Genomic DNA, 8,909 nt, shown 5'->3' on the forward strand with positions numbered 1-8,909 from the left:
ATGGTCACCAGGAATCTGTCAGTCAGTGGAAGCACAGGCTGTGGATGACAGTATCTTGGAGACGTGTGACAGCAGGAGAAGGAATTTTGTTTAATGTCCCGTCACACATATCGGTGATTGAAGACATTTTGTTAAAGTATTTATGAATACATCTGAGCATTATCGGTTAGAAGGGGTGGGAGATGTGGATGAATGGAGGGCTGGGAGAAACTGGGCAAATGAGGGTAAAAATGTGGGTGAAATTTGGAAGAAAAAAAACAACAACAACAAAACAACTCTAAATACAGTTACAGGAAATTACTTAAAGGACTTCGTAAAAGAGAAGTCGTTAAACTGACAAGCGAAACAACTGATAATGAATGCAAAAAGTCAAAAACATCAGCGTTCTCAGTCACTTGTGAAGACACACTTTCGTGTACGAAAGGCTTCATCAAACTACAGTGAAAAATTATATGCTCAATTGTCAGGTTACTAAAGCATATGCACTTGACAGTAGAACAATACTTGGTCCATAATGAATTTGATAATAGTCTGAGAGCTAAACTCAGAATTGGTCTGCGAATCGGACCAAAGTCTGAGAGAGTCAACTGACGAGATTTTAGACTTGAAAGAGCCAGAAACGAGCCTAAACCCCAGAAAGAAAACTGATCAAGGAAAAGAGAAATCCAATGGCCTGTAGAAACTGCCTTTTTTTTCTTTCTATTTTTTTTTTTTTTATCGTTTCCTTTCTGTGTGTTTGCTTCTTTGTTGTGTGCTTGTTGGTTACTTGGTTTTTATATTTGGTGACCCTTCAGCGGCTGTGGACTTTCAGGACGTCAGTTATAAAGTCACACTTTGCATCGAATTGTTTCGTTCCTGGCGTACACTTTTTCTCATCAGTATTTTATTCTATTTTATTTTATTTCATTTACTTATTTATTTTTGTACGCTTATAGTTGACTTCATCAAGTTTTTGCGCCTTATACATGTTATTATTAGTAGTAGTAGTTCTTTTTTATGTATCTATCTTCTTCTTTTTTTTCTCAAGGTCTGACTAAGCGCGTTGGGTTACGCTGCTGGTCAGGCATCTGCTTGGCAGATGTGGTGTAGCGTATATGGATTTGTCCGAACGCAGTGACGCCTCCTTCAGCCACTGAAACTGAAACTGAAACTCATCAGAACGTGTCGTTTTTTTTTTCTAGGTTCTCAATTTCATCAGTCCAACATTCACTCATTGGTATGGAACAATGGTGCAATGTTATATTTCACTCCGCTATCGATCTGAGAAGTGGGGTTTCTTGTGTCGCATTTCTCCTGGTGTGGCAAAGGGTGTGCTTTATATACTCTTCCCCTGTTGTCAACGTTTCAGGGTCGTTTATTTTATCATTTGTTTTGTCCTTTCTTCGTTAGTGTTCTTGTAGAACCGTCAGGAAACTCTATATAATCTTAAAATATGTACGAAGACACTGTGGTGAATAAAAGATAACAAGAGTATTGTGGAGAAATCTTGAACGTGTTCAGAGGAAAGTCAGGTGAGATACAGAGTCAGTAGTAAGGAGAAATCTTGAACGTGTTCAGGGGATTATCGGGTAAGGTATAGAGTCATGGAAAGCATGACATATATCCAACAACAGAGGTACAACAATTCACATCACACGTCATTATCCTGCCAACCACAGAACGTGCCTGCCAGGTAACAGAACGATCCTTTTTGTGGAAAAAAAAATTGAGGAGGGCTATGCCAAGAGAGCTCCAAACATGTGGACTGATCTATCAATGCCATGATCAGGAACCCCAATAAGTTGATGCAGGTGCAAGTAGACTGCCAAATAGATGCGCCATGATGACCAGTTTTAGTGTTGGATCTTTTTGTCGGTGCATTTTTCACACAGTGACTATGAATTTCCATACTTTTTTTCCCCAAGGATCAAGAAATGTTTTTTCGTTTTGGTTCTTCGAGACATTTTACAACAGGACTTCAAAACTTTGTTCAAATGACTCGTGAAATTCAAACATCAAATTATCTGTCAAAAAAAGAAAACTATATATTTAGGGGAGTGGAGTGGAGTGATGGCCTAGAGGTAACGCGTCCGCCTTGGAAGCGAGAGAATCTGAGTGCGCTGGTTCGAATCACGGTTCAGCCGCCGATATTTTCTCCCCCTCCACTAGACCTTGAGTGGTGGTCTGGACGCTAGTCATTCGGATGAGACGATAAACCGAGGTCCCGTGTGCAGCATGCATTTAGCGCACGTAAAAGAACCCACGGCTTCAAAAGGGTTGTTCCTGGCAAAATTCTGTAGAAAAATCCATTTCGATAGGAAAAACAAATAAAACTACATGCAGGAAAAAATACAAAAAAAATGGGTGGCGCTGTAGTGTACCGACGCGCTCTCCCTGGGGAGAGCAGCCCGAATTTCACACGGAGAAATCTGATGTGATAAAAAGAAATACAAATACAAATATATTATTTCTTTAAATCAGAACTACTGTACCTGTAATTCTAAGATTTGGAAAATAATTTGGAATAGGGTTTCTTATTTCGATTTCAGTATTTCTCAATGTATGAGATAAAATCAGAACACATTTCTATTTTGGCATGCAAGAATTGGATATATACGTATTTTTACATAGAAACTGTTATTGATAAATTTATAATAGCATGATGATTACTTTATCACGCCGTCTCTCATTCGGGTATTGTGTTGCATTTTTTTCTTGAAAAATCATGTTATAATTTCTTTTCGTGTGAGATAATCAAGCGACGAAGTTTCATTACTTTTACGTTTTAATTTAATAAATTCACCATTAAGTTTCACCTTTTTCATGTTCTTATGTATATTACACTCGACCTCGGGATGTGAAACTGTGTAGTGTGAGTGACGAGCCTTCGAATGCACATGTAATTTCCAATCGGATTAATAAAGACGCATTATATTGTATAGTAGACAGAGCGAGCGAGCGCGCGTGCGCGTGTGTGTGTGTGTACGTGTGGGGTAGTGGATGGGAGCGGGGGGGCTAGGGGGGGTGGGGGTGGGGGGTGCGAGAGTGGATGTTGGTGTGTGGAGGGGGGTTGTGGGTGTATGGGATATGTGGGTGTATGTGTCATAATGTGCATGTTAGCATGCACATTGTTTCTGCGTGCGGGAGAAGACATTCGAGTGCTTGCACATGATTACAACTGTACCATACGCATTAGCTTGTGTACTAACTAGTGTGTGCTTGCGCGCTTTTGTGTGTGTGTGTGTGTGTGTGTGTGTGTGTGTGTGTGTGTGTGTGTGTGTGTGTGTGTGTGTGTGTGTGTGTGTGCGTGCGTGCGTGCCTGCATGTATGTTATTGTGTTCATGTGTGTGTGTGTGTGTGTGTGTGTGTGTGTGTGTGTGCGCGCGCGCGCGCGTGTGTGTGCTTTCTTCTTCTACTTTTTCTTCTTCTTATTTGTTTTCAATTGTTTATTGTCTAATGCGTCACCACCATGCATTCATTCATTCCACCACACACGCACACACTGACACAAAGAGTGTGGAAAGTGGATGAGGGGTGGTCACAGGTTAGGGAGGGTGAAGGGGAACTACAATTATGAATAAAACTATTGTTGCGGCGGGTTGGTGTGGCATGGTAGACTCGTTAGTCACATCTCCTATATAGGAACAATGTGTTACCTATTACAGAACGGTTTGTGACTTCAGCAATGAGTGTTGCAGATTGTTATATGTTGAGAAGGGCGCAATAGCCAAGTGGTTAAAGCGTTGGACTTTCAATCTGAGGGTCCCGGGTTCGAATCACGGTGACGGCGCCTGGTGGGTAAAGGGTGGAGATTTTTACGATCTCCCAGGTCAACATGTGTGCAGACCTGCTAGTGCCTGAACCCCCTTCGTGTGTAAACTCATACAGAAGATCAAATGCGCACGTTAAAGATCCTGTAATACATGTCAGCGTTCGGTGGGTTATGGAAACAAGAACATACCCAGCATGCACACCCCCGAAAACGGACCATGGCTGCCTACATGGCGGGGTAAAAACGGTCATGCACGTAAACGCCCACTCGTGTACATGCGAGTGTACGTGGGAGTTGCAGCCCACGAAAGCAGAAGAAGAAGAAGTTATATGTTGGAAACCATATGAAACACACTGCATGTAGCCGTGAGCGTCTGGTGCTTTTTTGGTCATAATGACCTTCAAACCAAAACAGAACATTTGGCTTTATATTTCTACTCTCTTCTTTACATTCGAATGCAAAGTGGACAAAATTCCATCATTTTTCACTTACATCAAACAGAATCTTTACTCAAAATAAGACTAAATAGAAAAGCACATGACACCTAGATTTGTTACAAACTGGTGGCCCTATACATTCTATGTAAGTTTATGACATGATGTGAAACACCAGGTGCAGGTTTGTTTTTCTTTTTTTAAATTATTATTTCTGTATTTGATTAGCTATATATTCATCAATTTATCATAATGATTAGCAGCAGAAGTAGTACTAGCAGTATTAATATTACTATTCATTCATTCGTTCGTTCGTTCGTTTATCTATTTATTTATTTATGTATTTATTTATTTATTTATTTATCGATTTATCTATTTATTTGTTTGGATACACTGGTATCCGCTTTCCCTCACCCTCTTACCTTTTTCTGTTCAAAAGAACGCTTCCCAAACGAATGAAATACCTGTCTTCAATGTAAGAACCTGTACCAGTCATCAGTTTGTTGTATATTTATTTATTTATGGGGTGGTTGTTGTTGTTTTTACTAACTTATCTATTACTTTATTTATTTTCGTGTTTATTCGTTTGCATTTTCCGCTCAAAAACAAACCTTTAGCAATGATGTATGAGCATGCACAGCTGTGCTTTATTGATTGTAAAATATTTCGTTTGGAAAAAAAAGAAGAAGAAAAGAATATATACCAGGAAGAAAAACGACAACAACAGTATCTGGGCTGTAAAGTCATAGAAAAGATCGGCATTGGTCAGTAACTCGATGGATACGAACATATCATGTTACAATTTATCGAGGCCGAAAAGTCTCCACAAGAAAAGTTTAAACTTTGATCAAGATCTTTTCACGATCGCAGAACAAAGAAATGCAGATCGACCTCTTGGATTTGCTGTAGTCAGTCGGCAACTTGTTCAAGACGTTCATGTCTAGTACCGCAGTCAGAAACGTCTCTCGTTTCTGATTGGTTAATTATCCAGCATCAGAGCGAGGCTTCTTTACATTGTATGACAATTTCATACATGTCAGTGGCCATAATGCTACACCCCTCCCCCCTCACTAGGAGTAAATGTGAACACGGCCGAACAGCAATAACACTACATTCACAAGTGCCAATACTGGCTTTGAACTTGCTAAACATTTTGAATTCTTGTGTTTTTAAGCAGACAAAAATGTTTCATGAACTGATTCAATGAAACACAACTAACAAGAACTCCTGTCATTGTTAAATTATGGAACTAACAACCTGCACGTGATCTATGAATTAAGTTTTCTTTATGTGGGATTCCAACACGTCGGCCACTCCCAGTAAAAACAACAACAGCTGTTGTTCATCGTCTTTAAAACCATTGTCATTTTGAACTTCAGCACACATTAACTTTATAATTGTTGTGACTGCTGGTCTGGCACAGTAGATGTTGCCGTGGGTGGAGCAGCTGTTGAACCGCTGAATGTTTCTGCAGGCGGTTTCTCCTCTGCACCCCCACCCCCACCCCCCACCCCTGGTGGTCTGTACATTGTACGATCTACTGCACTGATGTGATGGAGATGATGACTGACTCACTACTGCTTCAGTGTCTGTTGGAGTTTGGATCCAAACAGGTTGTCTTCTTGTTTTCCGCTGTGACAGTGGTTCTGCTCTGTGTCGTCGGCAAAAATGCTCTTTCTGTTCATTTTGACTTTGCTTGAGTTTTTCCTCAGAGTCTTGAAATTTCTGCACAATACGTTCTTTGGTACGTATTGCATTGGAAGATCTGGTGCTCTGATCCCGAGTTTCTCTCTCTCTCTCTCTCTCTCTCTCTCTCTCTCTTCCCATAAGTAGTTCTACAGGAATCAGTCCATAATGAAATCTTGTTGAACGGCAGTTCAGAAGAGCTACGTATGCATCTTCTGTTTTGTTCAGCAACATTTTGATCGTTGTGACAGCTCTCTTGACTTCCTCCGTTCCTTTGGGATTGTAACGGACTTCCCTTCAACGGGGTGATTCAATATGATTTTTGCAAACTGTACAAAATCCAATGACCTAAGCTGAGGTCCATTATCCGAGACTGTTATCTTCGGAATTCCATAGCGTAAAAAAAAAATATTGATTTGATGTATGCAACGACAGCAGGTGAAGTGGTTTGTTTCAGATAGGCAATTTCAATCCACCTGGAGAAGGGAGTAATCTGTCAGTTCACATGGATATGTTTTGTTGTTTTTTTTCATTCAAAATCCCCAATTCTCTGCCATGGATAATAAGGACACTTTGAATGCTGTGGTGGCTCTGGATAAAGTTTTCTTTTTTTCTTCTTCTTCTTTTTTTTAAAAACGTTAGCAGTCTGAAATCTTCTTTTGTGCTGAGATAACCTTGGCCACCAAACACAGCTACTTGAAAGTGCTCTGCATGACACACTACCATGCCATGGTGTCCTTTATGCAAGCGTTGCAGGATATTTTCACGTACATTTGCAGGAATATCCAGACGAGTTTCTTGTACTTCATGAAAGGGTTGCAGGATATTTTCACGTGGATTTTGATTTGGGGGAATGGCCAGACGAGTTTTACCCATAATAGCCGTGCATCCCATGTATGGGAAGCCAACTATCAGCTGCTGTCAGATACAAATGAAGACATTTTTACTGGATTAGACAAATATGAATGAAGGGGTGCTGGTGAAAGTTGATAATGATATGTTGGAATTGTTTTCCTTCGTGATCTTTCCAACATGGCAGCCATTGTGGCCGATCGAGAGGTAATTTGACTAAGGGATGGCAGGTTCACAAAGATGATGTTATATTTCTGTTCTGCAAATTTTTATTGGTGTGTAATAAGACAAAATGCTGGCATGGGCAATATCTAAAGCCGTTTTTTTCTCTCTTTTTCCTGGAAACTTATCGTATCAACTATTTATTCATGTGAACGTACGTCCGTGGTTTTCGTCAGTACTTAACAACTGTTGTCTGCTGCTTTCTCTCAAATAGTTCAATGTTCATAAGGTTGCAAGCATGCTTGGGGGGACGGGGGAATGGGGGTGGGGGGGCACTTTTCAGGGTATTGTTATCTCCATAGAGTCATCAGCTGCTCATGATCTGATGAGGTCATTAATGAGAATAGTGGTGATGGAGGAGAGACAGCGGAAAACCTCAGTGGCTGTCAGCTTGTAACAGAAGCTTTAGTGACCATTCTGAGAAGCAGATAAGAGAACAGCCAACTGAAAACAACCAAACAACTTGAGAAAACAAAGAGGGGGACAGCCGTCCACCCAACTGATGTCGTCACATCCGGCACTGTTGTTGTGCGATGGAACAACATCGTGAACGTCGCCTCCAACGAATATGGCATCCATCCACTGAACACAGCAAGAAGATGGTCCAGGTCAGAGAAGACAATAGATGTGATTCAGCCATTCCTCATCAAACACTTCACAAACATAATAGGAGGAGTAGATATAATGTACCGGACTGTTGAAGAAAAGTACAGAATCTTTGTACATATGTGTGTGGAGATATGGGCATATGTGTGTGCGCTTGTACAAGTAAGTGTTCATCTGTGTGTGTGTGTGTGTGTGTGTGTGTGTGTGTGTGTGTGTGTGTGTGTGTGTGTGTGTGTGTGTGTGTGTGTGTGTGCCGTGGAAGCTGTGATACGTAGACTAGAAATGAGTGTGTGGAGGAGGGGGGTAGAGGAGGTGCAGGGTAATGTGTGTGGTGTGTGTGTGTGTGTGTGTGTGTTGGAGCTCATGTACGTTTATATGTATTTGACTGTGCTTTCATATCTGTGAAACTGCGTGTTCGGTGCATATCTGTTATGCATGTGTGGGTGTATATGTGAATGTGTCTTAATGTTTTACATCTATTTGCTTTTTTTTTTTTTTTTGCTTTTTTTTACATTATAGTTATTATTTATTATTTATTTAGTTAGTTGTGTAAGCTTATCTATCATTGATTCACCTTTTTTTTTCTTTTCTGTTTTTTCCTCAAGGCCTGACTAAGCGCGTTGGGTTACGCTGCTGGTCAGGCATCTGCTTGGCAGATGTGGTGTAGCGTATATGGATTTGTCCGAACGCAGTGACGCCTCCTTGAGCTACTGAAACTGAAACTGAAACTGTCCTCGGCAAGAAGTGGTGGTGGCCTCTCTTCATGTACAGTCTGGATTTGTTCAGTCAGCAGGCAAGGCACTTCTACATGCAGACTGAGATCTCCAAACAGGCAACTCGGGATCATCTGGCTTTCATGTGTCCATGGACGAAGTGTACCTCCTGGTGTCTGATCCCATTCTTCCACTCATCTGGCTGGGCGGGGTCATCCTGTGCCCATGGACAAGTGTGTACCAGATACAGTGTGTTTCCACAGACTGGATAATGTAATTTTTCATTGGTCTAACAATTGCCATGCTGTCTTTGTGGTTTGAAATCCAGACACAAATGTTTGAATGTAACACTGGACATCGTGACAGGTATTTCAAAGACTTCTATAACCAGTTACTGATAACATGACTTTCTTATATCCTGAAGTGTGAGCTAGCCATAAGTTTCAGTTTTATATTTCTCAAGGAGGCGTCACAACGTTTGGACAAAATATATACGCAACACCACTTCATCTGACTGACATGACGATTAGTCTGATTCTCTAGTCAAACTTGGGAGAATGGGCGAGACCAGGAATCGAACCCAGACCTTCATGGACACTATATTGGCAGATAAGCATCTTGACCACACTGCCACGCTCCTCTTCT

The sequence above is a fragment of the Babylonia areolata genome, chromosome 5, assembly GCF_041734735.1.
Source record: "Babylonia areolata isolate BAREFJ2019XMU chromosome 5, ASM4173473v1, whole genome shotgun sequence".
NCBI classification, from domain to species: domain Eukaryota; kingdom Metazoa; phylum Mollusca; class Gastropoda; order Neogastropoda; family Buccinidae; genus Babylonia; species Babylonia areolata.